At 44.8% G+C, this 17204-nt stretch overlaps 1 protein-coding gene across 41 annotated transcripts in view; it reads left to right on the forward strand.

The window, feature by feature from the left end:
* PLEKHA7 (pleckstrin homology domain containing A7) overlaps positions 1–17204 on the forward strand; it is a 239888-nt gene that overhangs the window by 48804 nt on the left and 173880 nt on the right. The window lies entirely within an intron of this gene.

A 17204-nucleotide genomic window follows, 5' to 3' on the forward strand; every position in this document is an offset into this window, starting at 1 on the left:
GTGTGAGCCACCGCACCTGGCCCTTCCTACCTGTTTTATTAAAAGAGTTGGAATGTGCTGGGCAGGCAGTGCACTGAGTGCATTTATCTGGACTCTCATTTACTCCTTACAGCCACTCACTGACATAGATGCTTAGTATTATGTTGCCATTTTATAGGTGAGAAAATCGAGGCCAAAAGAAATGGACTAATTTGCCTCAGAAGTTAATGGGGTTGCCACTGCTCACCCACAGGTACCTCTGATTCCAAAGATGAGCTTTTCACTTCTCAGCTACAGACCTCCCTTTTCTGGGCTTTGGGCTGGAATAGGGTGGGTGTCTCAGGGAGAAGAAAAAACACTGCCCATTCTCCCCTCCCCTTGCATCTCTGTCTGCAGATGCCTGTCTCTCACTTCCCCCAGGAGTAGGAGAGCCCAAAGGTAAGTTGGCAATAGAGAAGTGTCAGGCACTAAGGGGATTAGGATGGTGGGTTTTGTGAGTTATTTCCCCCAGATATCTTTATCATTGCCGTTGGTACAATATGTTAAAATTAGGAGGGAAAAAACAGCAACAAAGGAGGAATTGGTCTAAGATAGGGGTCTTCAAACCTTCTTCTCTCTGTTTTTTTGTTTTTTTTTTTGAGACAGGGTCTCGCTCTGTTACCCAGGCTAGAGTGCAGTGGTGCGATCTTGACTCACTGCAACCTCTGCCTCCCAGGTTCAAGTGATTCTCGTGTCTCAGTCTCCCGGGTAGCTGGGACTATAGGCACATGCTACCACACCTGGCTTATGTTTTTTGTTGTTGTCGTTGTTGTATATTTTGCAGAGATGGGGTTTCGCCACGTTGGCCAGGCTGGTCTCAAACTCCTGACCTCAAGTGATTTGCCCGCCTTGAATACCCAAAGTGCTGGAATTACAGGCATGAGCCACCATGTCTGGCCCAAACCTTTTTGTTTTTTTTCTAAATCATGTATATCCCATTAATAAATGAGCATTTGCCCCAACACATGTATGCTTATTTATAAATTATATACATACCTGCTGTGCTAATGTACCTATAAGACACACACAATTGTAAAAGGATGGCATAAAAATAAACCTGAATAGATGTTCTACTGTTTTCTTCTAGAACTGCAGTGGGTCATCTTGAGCACCTCAGGATTGAGTGCTGTGCACTTTGGAGACCCTGATGTCCCCCAGTATCTAAGGAATGCTCTATTACTTTAGCCCAGAGCCCTGTAAGAGAGCATGTACCTGGCTGGGTCCTCCAATTTCAGGTACTCTGATTTTCAGAAGCAGGAAAGGCCCTGGCCAGCCAGCCCTCATGCTTTTTGCCTGGAGTTTTACCAAGCGGAATGAATCCCAGAGTGAAACACTCCTAGTTGCTTCTCTGGTTGCAGTCCTTTGCTGTTACCCCAGAGCCCCTCAGGCAGTCCCAAGAGTGTGCAGACATCCTGGAGTATGAGGGAAAGGCTGTTTCCTGGGCTTGGGTACAGCTCAAGGATTGGTGAGGATGTGGAGAAATTGGAACTCTTGTGTGTTGTGCATTGCTGGTGGGAATGTAAAATAGTGCAGCTGCCCTGCTTTGGTGGTTCCTCAAAAATCTAAACAGCATTACCCTGTGATCCAGCCATTTCACTTCTAGGTATGTACCCAGAGGAATTGAAAGCAGGAGCTCAAACAGATATTTGTACACTTAGGTTCATTGGAGCATTATTCATGATAGCCAACAGGTGAAAAGAACTCAAGTTTCCATCAACAGATGAATGGATCAACAAAATGTGATATATACATACAACTGAATATTACTGAGCCCTGAAGAGGAAGGAAATTTTGACACATGCCACAACACAGGAACTTCAAAGACATAATGCAGAGTAAAATAAGCCAATTACCAAAGACAAATTCTATGATCTCACTTATATGAGATACCTAGAGTAGTCAAATACATAGAAACAGAAAGTAGATTAGAGGTTTCTAGGGCCTGAGGGAAGGGAGAAATGGGAGGTTGTTGATAACTAATAGTGCTTCTGTTTGAGGTGGTGACAAAGTTTTACGAACATAGTGTCGATGATTGCACAACATTGTGAATGTAATAAAGTAAGAAAAAAACCTTAAACATAAAAGCAACGAGAGGTGGCTGGGGGCAGGGTTGGAGAGACAGGTAGTTAATTCTTTTGTCCAAATGCAGTGCACCTACTGATCAGATGCCAGGCTATCCCTATCCTTTTGGACACCTGCTGCCAGATGAGGGCTGCTAGAATGGGACACTTTTGGCCACACCCTGGCCATTCTGACTGGCTGTACAAGTAGCTCTCCCGGCTCCCCAGGGGACATGTTCATCAAGATTTAGGCCACAAAGTAGGGCCGTTTGTTCCCCCTCTTGCCCCTGTCCCCAGTCAGCTGACGACAGCTCCAGTGTTGCAACCCAGCACGCCAGGATGGAGGACACACCTCCCTGGTGCTCTGTTGTCAGGGCTCTCTGATTTGCAGAAACAGGTAATAGTTTTTGTCTAAGGTTTGGAATCATGAAGTAGGGCAAGACAGGTTTCTTTGGAGTTAAATTTAGGGCTTAGAATCCAGGGGGTGGCTGAGTAAAGCTGTATTTAACTCCTACTCCACCCTCAAAAAAGAAAAAAAAAAGTCCTAAATTAAGCAAGGTACAAGGAACCTGCAGCTACCTCAACCAAATTGGAACACATACCTCTAAAAATAAAAGATGCTGAAGTCAAGAAAATACCAAATATGGTTATCGGTCAGGCGCTTGGTTCTCTGCTTTTCTAATGTCACCACCCCTGTCCCAGTCCTGGTGCTGCACAGAAGTGTCATGGCCCTCATCTAGGAGGACTGCACTGTGTACAAGGCCTTGTCATTCCGTGATACATCCTGGGTCAAGGAGTGGAAGGCCACCTAGTCTACAGATGAGGAGGCTGAATCCAGAGGGTTGCAGTGGCTGCCTTGCTCCTCATCACTCTGATTGTCTTGCAGTGGGAGGAACAAGTATGCATTTGCTTCTCGTGTATCTTTAACTCAGAGCTCCACTCAGTGCCATCTAGTTCCCAAGGCACTAGTAGCCAGTCCCCATATCTTGAGCATTTCGATTTTCTTTTTGTTGTTGTTGTTGCTTCTGGGAGATGTGGGTGCATGAGACATTCTTAGAAACACAAGTTCAAGGGAGGCTGCCCAAGGCCCACATCAAGGTGCTTGTGGGCCGGGCGCAGTGGCTCATGCCTGTAATCCCAGCATTTTCGGAGGCTAAGGCGGGTGGATCACTTGAGGTCAGGAGTTCAAGACCAGCCTGGCCAATATGATGAAACCCCATCTTCACTAAAAATATAAAAATTAGCTGGGCATGGTGGTATGCACCTGTAATCCCAGCTACTCGGCAGGCTAAGGCAGGAGATTCGTTTGAACCCAGGAGATAGAGGTTGCAGTGAGCTGAGATCACACTGCTGCACTCCAGCCTGGGCAGTGGTGTGAGACTGTATCCAAAAATAAGGTGCTTGTGGCTACAGGCAGAACTCGAGTTCTCAGGGAGTGAGGACTTAAGGTTGTTTGGGGGAGTGAGTGTTGCACAGCGAAGATAATAACCACAGTGGAAAGATATTGGGCACTTACTGCTCATTGACCTGTCCCCAAGAGTCTTTTTACAGAAGTGATCTCACAACAGCTCCATCAGGTGACACTGTGATAATGCCCATACAGAGTGAGAACACATAGGCTAATTAGTCCCCTCATGGCCACACAGCCAGCAAGAGGCAAAGATGGGATTGGAATCCAGGCAGTCTGTCTCTAGCACTTGGCCACCATGTACATCAGTCATTTATGCCAAAGCCACAGGCTGCCTTCTCATCTGAAGCACAGGGCACTGTTTTAGGAAAAAGGATCGATTAATGGTTGCCTTGCTTCCCCCCATTTCCTCCCTTCTGAAGTGGGGTGAGATCAGCTTGATTTTGCAATGTAGGCTCCTGCTTTATACCTGGTGCATTGTGGTCAGGCCCAACAGGACATATTTGTCATGCACCTACTATGTGCCAGGCCCTTCCATAGGTGTTTTACTCATGTTATCTCACAGCAGCCAGTGAGGCAGGTGGTACTGATCCCAATTTACAGGTGAGAAAACTGAAGCACAGAGAGGTGAAAGACTTGTCTAAGTTAAATCATGAATTAATGGCAGAACCTGAATTTCATCTCAGGACCATCTGACTCAAAAGTCCATGGCCTTTTCACCCTCTCCCAGGAAGATGCCATGGGGCTGCTGTGACCTTCCACACGCCGGGCCCTGCCAGAATCCTGTCTTGCAGTTTGATGATGCCGGGGTGTGTCTGAGGACCAAGGCTGAAACAACTCCGTCCCCTTCTGGGGATGATACTTCCCAGGGGAGAATAATGGCTCAGGATGTCCCTCTCCAGGCATGGCCAGGGGTGGGTGCAGGGCGGAGGGCCTCTTTTCTGGGCCACTTCTCCGGTTGCCTGTTGCCCGTAATTGTAAACTCTCCGGAGCTCTTGGCTGCCTGGTTGGAAGCTAAGGAAGGCTCATAGCCTTTGAGAGGCCAGGGCGGCTGTGAGAAGCAGGTACTTTTCCCCTCTTTGAGACTTACTCTCCGATGAGCTGAGCATAGCCTGGCGTTAGGACCACCTCAAGGCGCTGGGGCGGGCTTTCCATAGCCCTGCCTGGCTGAGTCACCAAGATTCTGTCCTTTCTTCTGGAGCCTTGGTCATCCTAGTGAGTGGCAGAGAAACCAGCTGGGACTGGGGACTGGGGACTGGGGATGGGGACGGGGTGGTTTGGGGACCTCACTGAGGAAACTTCGCTGAATGACCCGAGTTTTCTAAAACTTGAGGGTTTTGTGTTTTGGATTTGGAAAAAAGCTGATAATGAGGAGGAATGTTTCAGAGAATCAAGCTTTTTAGCCAGAGACCCCCTCCTAGGGCACAGGGGCGGTGGCCTTCCTGGAGGGGGGTGGAGGGGGACTTGCTGGCTGGGTCTCTCGTGGAGGAAAGATGGGCAGGGGCTGAGGTGGTGAAAGGAAGCTGGAAGTTTCAGGATGAGCTTGGATTCAAGGAGTTGCGGGTAACTGGAGTGAGAGCTGCTTTTCCAGCCTAGGCCAGCCCCCTGTGTGCTTCAGTGTCCCCATCTGTCTGTTAGGGGTGAAGGTAGGGTCCCTCATGGCAGTGTTCCCGCCCTAAGGCATTGGGAGGCCTCAGCCGTGGGGTGTAGCTGTTACACAGTCGTTGTTGTTTGTTATTTATTATTTAAGCACCTCTCCTGTGGCTGAGCAGGGACCTGGGGGTTGAGTATCACCTTGGGCTGTGGCTCCCCTTTCTCCTCTTTGCCCTGCAGTCACCTGTTTATAGTTAGCACCTACTGTTGCAGGAGACTATGTGCTGGATACTTCACATGGGAAGGTCACAGATGAGGGAAGGGCCGTCCTAGAACCTCTAGGGCAACCCTTCCCTCATCTGTGACTTTCTGCAGTGCTTGTTTCTGCCAATGGGAGTGGAGGTGGGTGGGGTGTGTATGTTCCCTTCTTCCCCTGCCCCCCAACTCAGAGCTCAGGAAACATTTGAGTAAATACAGGGAGAATTTGGAATCTAGATGGCTTATCACATTCCCACTTCCTGGCCCAGCTCAGGCTTCTGGGGCCCATGCCTCCTGCTCTGGGTGCCAGACACTTGGGAACTGCAGCATGTTTCTCCAGGGTGGTGGGACTTGAGACTGTGTCCTGGCTGTGGAAGCAGGGGAGCTGGTGGGGGTGCCATGCATTCTGGACAAAAGAGAACAGGGTCAGCATTCAGGAGTAAAGGGGGGCCCCTGAAAGGAAGGTGGCTTAAAGTGGAGAGTGAAGCTGGAGCAGAGCAGGGCATGAGAGCCCTGTGGATGTGGAGGCGTGTGTGCACGCACACAGCCTGGGCCGGCGAAAGGAGGGCATAGGAGTGAGGTTGGAGGGGCAGGACCTGCCACTGCACATCTTCTGGTCTGTCAGTAGATCTCTTGCGGGCAGTAGGTTTTAGCTCTGAAAATCCTGCAGCGTTACCTGGGCTCCTTCCGTTTGGCTTGACCTGGGTAGGCAGCCCCTGCCTCCTGGCACCTGGGGGGAAGTAAGTACAGTCCTCCAGGGCTGCTGACGGAAGCCGGCAACGCCCTCTCTGAGCAGGTTTTATGGGAGAGCTTTAGTCAGGAACCACACACTGATAAAGAAGTGTTTTCATTCTCCGGGGCGTTAATTAACACAGATTAGATTTCAACTGAGTGGGCCTTTTGTTGCTCCAGCCTTTCTAATGAAGGTGGTTTCAATACCACTGTGGTTTCAAGGAGCCAATTCAGGTTCATTATTCTCATCTGTTACTATCCTGGATGTTCAGACCTGATGTTACTTCTTATGGCTCTCCTTAGTCCAGTTTTTCAAACTTGATTCGCTACTGGCCTGGCCTCTCACACATCACCGTCATTGGGTGCTGAGCCTGGAAAAAGATAATCCAAGCATGTAGGCACATTTCTTGGCTCTGTGAATTTTATTAAACATTTACAAACATGTTTTCTGCAGTTTTCTGAGGTAATCTGGCACAAACAAGACAGGATTTGAATTATCTTTCCAGTTGTCGTGTTTATTAACAGTTCCATCCATTCCCACTGACTGGATGGAGAGAGATTGAAAGTGAATAGACATGGGAGCTCAATGATGAGAACTCATGAAAGCAAAGAAGGAAACAACAGACAGTGGGGTCTACCTGAGGGGGAGGGCATGGGGAGGGAAGGGAGCAGAAAGATAAGTATTGGGCCCTGGGCCTAATACCTGGGTGATGAAATAATCTGTACAACAACAAACCCATGTGACATGTGTTTATGTATGTAGCAAACCTTCACATGTACCCACAAACCTAAAATAAAAGTTAAAAACAAACAAACAAACAAAAAAATAAAATGACAGTGGTGTCCAAGAAGCTGGGCTAACGTCTGAAAGGGTGCAATGGCAGGTGGCCAGCCAGCAAGTGTAAACAAAAAGAGCTTCCTGGCTTAGGTAGGGCTCTAGGCCTCTTTCCCCCCACCCATCCCAGCATTGACACTTCTGTTTTTGCAGTGGGTACTGCCCATTCTGCTTCTGGGTTAGAGGGTTCATGTTTCTTCTTCTTTTCAGTATTTTTTCCTCTGGTTACATCGGCTATGCAATTGAGCAATTAGCAAAGTAGAAAATAAGTCACCTATAATCCTATCACCTTGGATTATGATAGCTACGATTTTAGCATATTTCCATCTAGATTTTGGGGACATTTAAAATATTATTGAGGTCTTACATTCTCCATATATACATCTGTATATCTTGCACTTGCAGAATAATTATATTTCTTATTGCAGAAAGAATGCATATTAGACTGTGGAATATTTGGGAAATACAGAGGAAAAGCACAGATATGGAAAGTAAAAATTATACTAATTATTCCTCCACCCAGAGTTAATCACTCTTTGTGGCTGTTTGTGTGTCTACACTGCCAGTCTTTCCTTTCTCATGCATATACGCACATTATTCCTCACCACAACTTGGAATCATGCATATGCAGATACTCTCTTTTCTGTTTTTACTTTAAAAATCCCATAAATATTGCATTATGATACAAAGTTTTCCTCTGAAACATGATCTTTTTTATTTTAATTTTTATTTTTTTGAGACAGAGTCTTGCTGTGTTGTCCAGGCTGGAATGCAGTGGTGCGACTATGGCTCACTGCAGCTTCAGCATTCCAGGCTCAGTTGATCCTCCCACCTTAGCCTCCTGAGTACGTGGAACAACAGGTGTGTGCCACCACGCTCAGCTAATGTTTTAAATTTTTTGTAGAGGCAAGGTTTTGTCCTGATTCCAGGCTAGTCTTGAACTCCTGGGCTCAAGCAGTCCTCCCACCTTGGCCTCCCAAAGTGCTGGGATTACAGGCATGAGCCACTGTGCCTGGCTGAGACATGATCTTAAAAAATTATTGAGGTAAGGCCAGGCACAGTGGCTCATGCCTGTAATCCCAGCACTTTGGGAAGCCGAGATGGGCGGATCACAAGGTGAGGAGTTTGAGACCAACCTGTCCAACATGGTGAAACCCCGTCTCTACTAAAGATACAAAAAAATTAGCCGGGCGTGGTGGTGCATGCCTGTAATCCCAGCTGCTCAGGAGGCTGAGGCAGGAGAATGGCTTGAACCCAGGAGGTGGAGGTTACAGTGATCTGAGATTGTGACATTATACTCTAGCCTGGGTGACAGGGCGAGACTCCATCTCAAAAAAAAAAAAAAAAAAGAAAAGAAAAGACAATTATTGAGGTAAAATTCATGTAATGTAAAATTAAGTATTTTAAAGTCAACAAATCAGTGGCATTCACCACATTCACAGTGTTGTACAACCACCATCTCTGTCTAGTTCCAGAATAGTCCCATCACTGCAAAGTAAAAACCCTTATCTGCTAAGCCAGTTTTTCCCATTTCTCTCAGCCTCTGGAATCCAAACAATCTACCTTCTGTCTCTGTAGACTTATCTGCTCTGGATATTTCATATAAATGGAATCATACACGAGATAACTTTTAATGGCTGCTGGATATGCTTTTATTGATCGATTTAAACAAGTCTTGGGTCTTCAGCATGAGGTCTTCTCGTCACAGAGCTGGATTCTGTCATATGGATGTACCAAAATTTTCTAACCAATTCCTTGTTTTTGGATACTGAGATTGTTTCCAGTTTTTTAATGCCATAAGTAATAATGTGTTAAACATCTGTGTGCCTAGACCTCTTTTTCTGTCTCAGATTAATAAGAACATGCATTCTTAACTATCCCCATGGAATTTAGTTTGAAAGTGGTTGTGAAGTAAACCCCTTTTCTGTTAGTTTTTTCTTCCCTTCAATGAAAGGCTCTTGCCACTAACCTTTGGGCTCCCTGTTGCTTACCTGAGTCTTATCTCATCCATCAAAGCAATTCCTTAGCAGGTGACTAACGCTGTGCCTAAAGCCACAGGGGAGGTGATAATGCCTTGCATTACACAAAACTTCAACCTACCACTTTCCTTGGGATTGTCTGGGCTGTCTTTATCTTTCTGTTCTTCAAGGGCAGTGTAACTTTTGCAGCCACTGGTTAAACTGCTTTAGATTGAGTTGACAGGGCTGGCCAGTGCTTGTAGAACACTGTAACTGCCAGAGACCTTAGGTAAGTGTGATATGCTGCTTCCTGTCTCTCATCCAAGTGCAGGAAGCACCAGAATAAAGCTGGCTGAGATGTCTTGTGTAGATAGATTGTGGATTAGGGCCCAGGCAGGAGTAGACTTCAGACCTCCCTTGGAATCCAGGACTGTGAGGATTTTCCTTTATCCCTGTCACAGACCTGGATTAGGTGTAACTAAAATACAAGCTACCTTTAAATCTTACTGTGGCATTGTGAGTGTGGGATTATTGAAGGGCCATTAGCTGGTTCTGTTAATCAGTAGAGAAAGCCATGGAATCAGCTGGTGGGAGGAACACTAAACTGAGGGTCTATCTTTGCTGTGTTATGTGACTTTGAGAAAGGTACTTCTCCCCTCTGGGAACCAAGTGGTTCATACTCTAAGTAGGTGTCAACTTGTCCTGGGGGATTACTTCCCCCTTCAGAATTGCACTTGCTAGGCCATGGGTGATGACTTTTCCCTCCAGGCTTAGCACAGTGCCTGGTACAGAATGAGTATTCATCACACACATGTGGCTGGGCATGGTGGCACAAGACTGTAGTCTCAGCTACTCCAGAGGCCAAGGTAGAAGGATCGCCTGAGCCCAGGAGTTCAAATCCAGACTGGCAACATAGCACGGCCCTGTTTCTAAAAAGCAAAACAGGTACCTGTGTGTACACACACATATGTACATACTCCTCTGAGCTGCTCTGTTATCAGAAGGGAATATGACTGTTTTAGCTGGTATCTGTGGAAAGTACAAAAAGAACATATTTCCACAAACTAGGCTACTGAGTATACTGAGTATAGTCACTTAACATACTCATCCCCACCTTTTTTTTTTTTTTCCTGGAGACTGGGTCTTGCTGTGTTGCCCAGGCCCACCTGAAACTCCTGGGCTGAAGCGATCCTCTCCTGAGTAGCTGGGACTACAGGCATACCCCTGCTTTTTAAGTGACTATGTATGGTCTCTAGAATCCCCCTCTTTCTAGATAACCAGGTCTCTAACCATTCTCCAGTCATTTTAAATCCCTTCGGTGGTTTTACTAAGGCTGCCTTAATTTTAGATAACTGAGAACTGAACTTAAAATCCCATTTCCCCCCCAAGTCCCCATTCTAGAGCTTTCTGGAGGTAGTCTTTACTGTCCTTCCATTGTGGACTGCTGGCTCATGTTTGGCATGGCCTGGAGGGGAAAAAACAACACAAACTTAGAGCTCCATCTAAGCAGTTATTTTCTTGAAGCTTCATCGATTCTGAGCTTAAGTATATACATCATCTCCTCTATTATTCTGAAAGCAATGGACTTATTCGATTAACCCAAACACCTAACTGAACCTCTGCTGGGTGCCAGGCACTATACTAAATGCTGGGGAATAAAAAATGAGTAGGTCGTGGTCCTTTAAGCCCACTTCAGTGGGACAAGCAGGTAAGTAAACAACCATAAGGCAACAAGTATCTTCATGAGTATTTGTATAGAACACTTCAGGGACACAGATCAGGGGACAATTTATTCAACGGGATACAGAAAAGGGAATGCTCAATAGGAAGTAACATTTGAACTGGGCCTTGAAGGATGAGTAGGAAGTTGCCATATTGATGGGTAGCAGAGGACGACTCCAGGAAAAACCATTCATTCATTCAGCAAGTCTCTCCTGTTAGCCTGCTGCAGCCTAGGCATCAGGGTTCACTGGGGGTTTAGATTTCCTTGTTTGTATTCTCTAGGGCACCTAGCATAGTGCTTTGTGTTCAACAGTTGTTTGGGAATTATTTGAGTAAATAAAAAGTCTATCTGATAAGGGAATTAAAAATTACTCTGACATTTGCAAAAACTGTTTCAAATGAAACAGTGTATGTGAAAATAAAGCATGAGACAACTGTAAAGTATGTCTTTAGTATTTAACTTTCTTGTTGTTTTATTTTATCTTCCAAAGAAATTTATTTGAATGATTTCTGTGACCTTTCAAATAACTAACAGCATCCAGCATCCTATCTTATTAGTTTTTTTTTTTTTTTTTTTTAAAGACAGAGTCTTGCTCTTTGCCCAGGCTGGAGTGTGTTGGTGTGATCATAGATCACTATAACCTTGAACTCCTGGGCTCAAGCAATCCTCCTGTCTCAGCCTCCTGAGTAACTGGGACTATAGGTGTGCACTACCACACATGGCTAATTAAACAATTTTTTTCTCTTTTTGGTAGAGATGGAGTCTCACAGTATTGCCAGAGCTGGTCTTGAACTCTTGGCCTCAAGTACTCCTCCTGCCTCAGCCTCCCAAAGTGCCGAGATTACAGGTGTGAACCACTGTACCTGGCCATTATTGGTTCTTTATTGTTTGCTCCAATAGTGCTGGATAAGAAAACATTTATAGTGATATTTTTATTTTGTCTTATTTTTTGGCTATTGTTTAACAAAATACGTAAGGCTAGAAACCCTACAAATCCTTCTTCCCTTGTGGAGTGTCCTCTATCTTTGCGTTAAGTTTGCTTCTCAACCAGTGAAGCCCTGAAATTCCCATATGACTCCCCAACTAATTGTAGCTTCCTGTGTGTCTGGGGATCTGTTTCTGAACTTTATGTAAGTTTCTATTCAGTCAGCCAACTTTCTAATCGCGATAAAAGCCAAATTATTATTTTATAAACCTTGTGCAATTTGTCACATTCCTGTCTTACCAGTTTCTTGAGGGAGAGGTGAAAGAAACCCGTAAGCACCCTCTAAATCTGCTTTGGATTTTCCTGCACAATGAAGAATAGACTTTTCATTTGTTTGAAGAAAAAATAAATGCAAATTGGAAAAACACTGCCCTTTCCAGTCAACCAAGTATACTTACCTTTAGGAGGCAGTGAAAGTGGTGCCCTTAAATATAGAATTATTTATTCAAATGTTAAAAATTAATAAGTAAAGGGCTCTGATATAAACTTTGTGTAAGTTTTTCTGTGTATTTCAGTGCAAAAAAATACGTAGAGCAGGCCGGGCACGGTGGCTCATGTCTGTAATCCCAGCACTTTGGGAGGCCAAGGCGGGCTGATCACGAGGTCAGGAGATTGAGACCATCGTGGCTAACATGGTGAAACCCGTCTCTATAAAAATACAAAAAATTAGCTGGGCGTGGTGGTGGGCGCCTGTAGTCTCAGCTACTCAGGAGGCTGAGGCAGGAGAATGGCATGAACCCGGGAGGCGGAGCTTGCAGTGAGCCGAGATCGCGCCACTGCACTCCAGCCTGGGCGACAGAGCGAGACTCCGTCTCAAAAAAAAAAAAAAAAAAAAAAAATATGTAGAGCATAAAATGAAATCTACCTGTCAAGCATGTGATCCAGAATCTTGGTTTTATTACTATTCTGGAAAGCCCTGGTCCTTACTATTTGGTTAAGCTTATTTAATCTTTTAAATTGGAATAGTGTGCAAAATTGTTCTTATTGTGTTCATTTTCTTTTGGCCCAAGATCTTAGGACTTTAAGTCTTACAGATTATTGTCACTGTAGGATTCACAAAAGAACTTTCTTATAACTTTATTTGGCTTCTTCATACTCATTTATTCTTATGTTCATTTGGTTAATCAGTACAAGGCATTTTGCTGATTACTGTGAAAAGGACCAAGGTTTAAGACTGGTCTCCAAGACTGTAATCCAGTAGGAACTAATAGTATCCTCACCATGCCTTTACCTTTGCTGTTCCCTGTGTCTAGAGTGTCCTTTCATTGTCCTTTCCTGTGCATCTGGCAACTTAATGCTTAGCCTTTAAGGCATAGCTCAAACTTCGCTTCCTCCAGGAAACTTTTTTTGACCTCCCTGTGTCATTTAGGGCAGGGGTTCCCCAAATCTTGGGCTGATCCCTTGGTGGGGAGCCTGAGAATTATTGTAGTGTCAATTGTCAAAAAAATACTATTTTCAAATATATGTAGATGCCATTGTGAAAAAGCAAATTAAAAATCTCTTAAATTTAGTTAATTCATGAAAAAGCTTTAATGGATACATAGAGGCTCTTTGTTCTCTTGTGTTTTTAAGGTCAAGAAATACTCAAAGTTTAATTACAGGTTGAACATTCCTAATGTTGATAATATAACCTGGAACTTTTTAGACACTGACATGGTGTTCAAAGGAAACGTTCATTGAAACATTTAAAATTTCATATTTTGGGGTTAGGGATGCTTAACCGTATGTATTCTGCAGATATTCTAAAATATGCAAAAACCCCAAATCTGAAACACTTCTGGTCCCAAGCATTTCAGGTAAAAGATACTCCACTTGTATTATGACGGAAGTCTGAAAGTCTGGGAATTTTTTTTTTTTAAGTTAAAAGTGACTATTCCTATTTGTACTAGTTGGGGTTATGTTTAGCTGCAAATGATAGAAAACCTGACATAACAGTGACTGAAATTGGTTTCTCTTTCACATAGAAGTCTGGAGGTTGTCATCCCAGAGCTACTGGGCTGGTCTCACAAAGTCTTCTGGGCCCTAAGCACTCTATGTTTTGCTTTTCTGCCCTCCTTAGCAGAAAGGAGCTTAATATGGCTGCTTGAGTTTTGCCATCATGTCTATTCCAGGCAACAGTGGATAGGATCACTTCCCATTTCCCCTCTCACTTCCTTAACCACACAGTTACCCTTTTAGGGATAGCCGAAGTCCTGCATGGTAGTCCTTCTACCTACATCCGTTCATCAGTACTTATTCACATGGCTACTCAGAGTTTCATGGAAATGTCTTTTTTCTGGGTTATAATGTGCCCAGCTAAAATTCACTAAAAATCCTTGCTGAGGAGGAAGAGGGGAACTGATCTTGGAGGACCTGTGTGTATCCATTTGGGGTCAGACTGGGCCCCACAGATATAGTGCCTTAGCACTCAGCAGTGTGGAAGGCTAGTTCAGATCACAGTCCAGGTGCTGTGTGATACCTCACAGGTTCCATTCCTCAGTTAGACTTTAGTTTCCTCTGAAATCATACTTGTTTTGTCTCATAGGGATGGGAACTAAAGATAAATGGAAGCACAGAGATGCTAGTAATTGGATATGGTTGAGTATTTATGGATACACCTTCACCAGCACTTTTATCATCCAGTCTTATCCCTGCGGAGCTCCCTGATTTATCCTTCCTTTCTTTAAAATATGCAGCTCTGGACCAGCTCTTCCAAGAGGCATTCCCTGAGTAAAACTGACAAGTTACTAACCCAGAAATGTCTCTAGCCATCTCCTTTCCCATATGGTTTTGCATTGCCTCTAAACTTTTACATTTTCATTTACACAGCTTACCTAGATGATGGCATGACCCAGTGGGTAAGAGTCTGGGTCTCAGAGCGAGATTGCCTGGGTTCATATCTGAGTTCTTTTACTTATCATCTCTGGGCCTCCATATTTGCATTATGCATAGGAACTAATAAAAATATCTATCTCATAAGATAAGGATTCAGTGAGACAATCCAGGTAAATCACCTAACCTAGAGCCCAGTTCGTGGTAAGTGCTTGGTAAAATGCACCGTTATTGTTACTGTCTTCATCATCATCATCATCTTGATGTCTCCTCTTAGACTGATGGAGAGTATTCTCAGCCATCCCTATCACTCACCTAATGTCAGCTGAACACCTTCCCCATGCTGCATGGAGGAGGCTGAAGGGCAAGGTGAAACTACCTGGGTTCCTGTACCAGTATTCCACTTTCCAGCTGTGTAACCCTGGGTGAGATACTTAATGCTACTAGGCTTTGTTTTTGTCTTTGCAATATGGATGATAAACTTCATAAAATTATGAAGGATTAAATGAGATAATACAGATAAATTCTGTCTGACACATAGCAAGCACTCAGTAAACGTTATGATTGAAAGAATAGAAGGATGTTGGGGACTGGTTCGTGACCCTCAGGGAACTAACAGTTTTGAAGGTGAGGCAGGCCTGTGATGGATGCTTTCTGCACAGTGCGATGAATGCCAAGGTAGAAGGATTCCTTGAGTGTTGTGAAAATGCAGCGCAGAGGAAGTTGTAGCTGGGGAAACATGAACGAGGAAATGAAGTGGGGAGGAAACACTTGATCTACAGCATAAAGGCCTGGTAGTTAGGCAAGGGTTTGGAAAAAGGTGTTCCATGCAGGGCAGCCCTGTGTGCGTTGGCTTGGAGGTGCAAATGGCTCAGGCTGAGGGAATGGGCAGGTGGAAGGGTAGGCATGTGAGACTAAGATATTTGTGGGGCCATAATGGCAAGCAAATCAGGCTGGATAGCACTTGAGCATTAGATTGTGGAGGGCCTGTGGACCATGCTTAGGAGTCAGGACTCTATTCTGTGTCCAGCAGAGATTTTCTTTTATGGAAAAAAAAAAAAAAACAAACAAAAAAACGGAAGACTATCTCTTCCCAAAGGAGAGGAAGTAGGGGCATACATACCCTCTTCTTTGTGGATATGCATAGCCTTCTTATCCCTTTGTTCCCAGCTCCCTGGAACATCAGGGGACAGCTTTGCACCAGAAAGAACTGGGATCCCTGAGACTTTCTGATTGGGATCTCTTTCTATCATTGCTATGCGTGTTCTTCTTTCATTTCTTTGAAGGCTACTATGCCTTAATTTGAGATTTTACCCATAATGATATTCATGTCCATGCCCATTGGTTCTATTTTCTTGCGTCACAGATTGTAGGGCATGGTGTATAGCAAAGGATAAAATCCTTCTCAGCTCTTGGATAATCGTTCTCAGTGCTGTGTCCTCCCACTGACTCCTCTCCCTGATCCCGATCCCTCCCTTCTCTGTGCTCCCGGCCCCCACACACTTTACTCTGCCTTCACTTCCCCTTTAACCATTTGCTGTCTGGTTTTCATCCTCCACTCTCTGAGATCTGCTTGGCCTCATACTCACCAAGTCCAAAGGCTGTTGACAGGCCTGATTCCCATGCCCTTTGTAGAGTTTGACTTTCTTGATCAGTTTCCCATTCTCAGAACCTCATCTTGGCTTGCTGTTCTGGTCTCTCCCCTCCCCTCCATCTCTTTGTCTCCAGTTTGGTTTCTCTCCCTCTTCTGAATTTTTGTCGCTCATGATCTTCGTGCTCTGACAGCATTTGTTACTTTCTGTATCGTACCTTGGTTTACTTTGGTGATTTATATCCATGTCTTAACTCCTGTGTTAGATAAACTCTCAGGGTAAGATCCAATTCTTGATTCTCTTCTTTATTCCTCCAAGTACCTAGGATAGGCATATAGTAGGAAGACAGACATGAATGAATGAGCAAACAATTTTGGGGCATTTGTTATAAGTTCATTGCTTAGCAGTGTTCCTCTAAGTGTGATCCACAGGTCATCTGTATCAGATTCATGTGTGTATAATAGAGTGCTTGTTACAAATGCAGATTTCAGGGCCACACCCAGATTTATTGAACTAGAATCTCTGAGAGTTTACAATTTTAAGTCACACCTCTCCCTCCCCATGTTATTCACTTTAAAATCTGAGAACTCCTGGTTTAATGGACAATAAACCAACCTTATAAATGCATTTCAACTGCTGAGTATCTAGAGTCTTCTAAATGAGGCCTGGGAGGTGAGCAGGACCCTATGCCACCCCTTCCCACCTGCAGGGGAGATGGGGCTTAGGTGGAAGGCAAGGCTTCTGTGTAGTGGTAAACAGGGTGGCCGGGGGGAAGGAGCACAAAGGACGCAGATGGGGGGTTTACATTGAAACAGACAGAGCTTGCTAAATAGAGATGGGGAGGGGGTAAACAGAGTGGGGGTTGGGCAGCTTTCTGTGGGGTGGCGTCAACACGAGCAAGGCTTAGAGGTGAGAAATCCAGTGTATGGGGTGACAAGGGGTCTGGGTTGTCTGGATGGACAGGCATGAGGGGAAGCAGAAGAAAGATTCACATCTTAAATGGCTTGAATGCCATGCTGAGGAGCGATGACATCCTGCTCTAGGGATGATGCTGAGGAGGCTGGAGAGGTGTCTCTATAGATCTGAAACCCACAAGACCTGTGTTGAGGATGCCGTGGGAGCGGGGAAGTGGGCAAGGGCTTCATGGAGGTGACTGTGGGAATCCTGGAGCTCATGATCACGTTCTTCCAACATGGATGGAAGTGAGAAAAGAGCTTCTTGCTTCAAGCTT

The sequence above is a fragment of the Macaca fascicularis genome, chromosome 14, assembly GCF_037993035.2.
Source record: "Macaca fascicularis isolate 582-1 chromosome 14, T2T-MFA8v1.1".
NCBI lineage: Eukaryota > Metazoa > Chordata > Mammalia > Primates > Cercopithecidae > Macaca > Macaca fascicularis.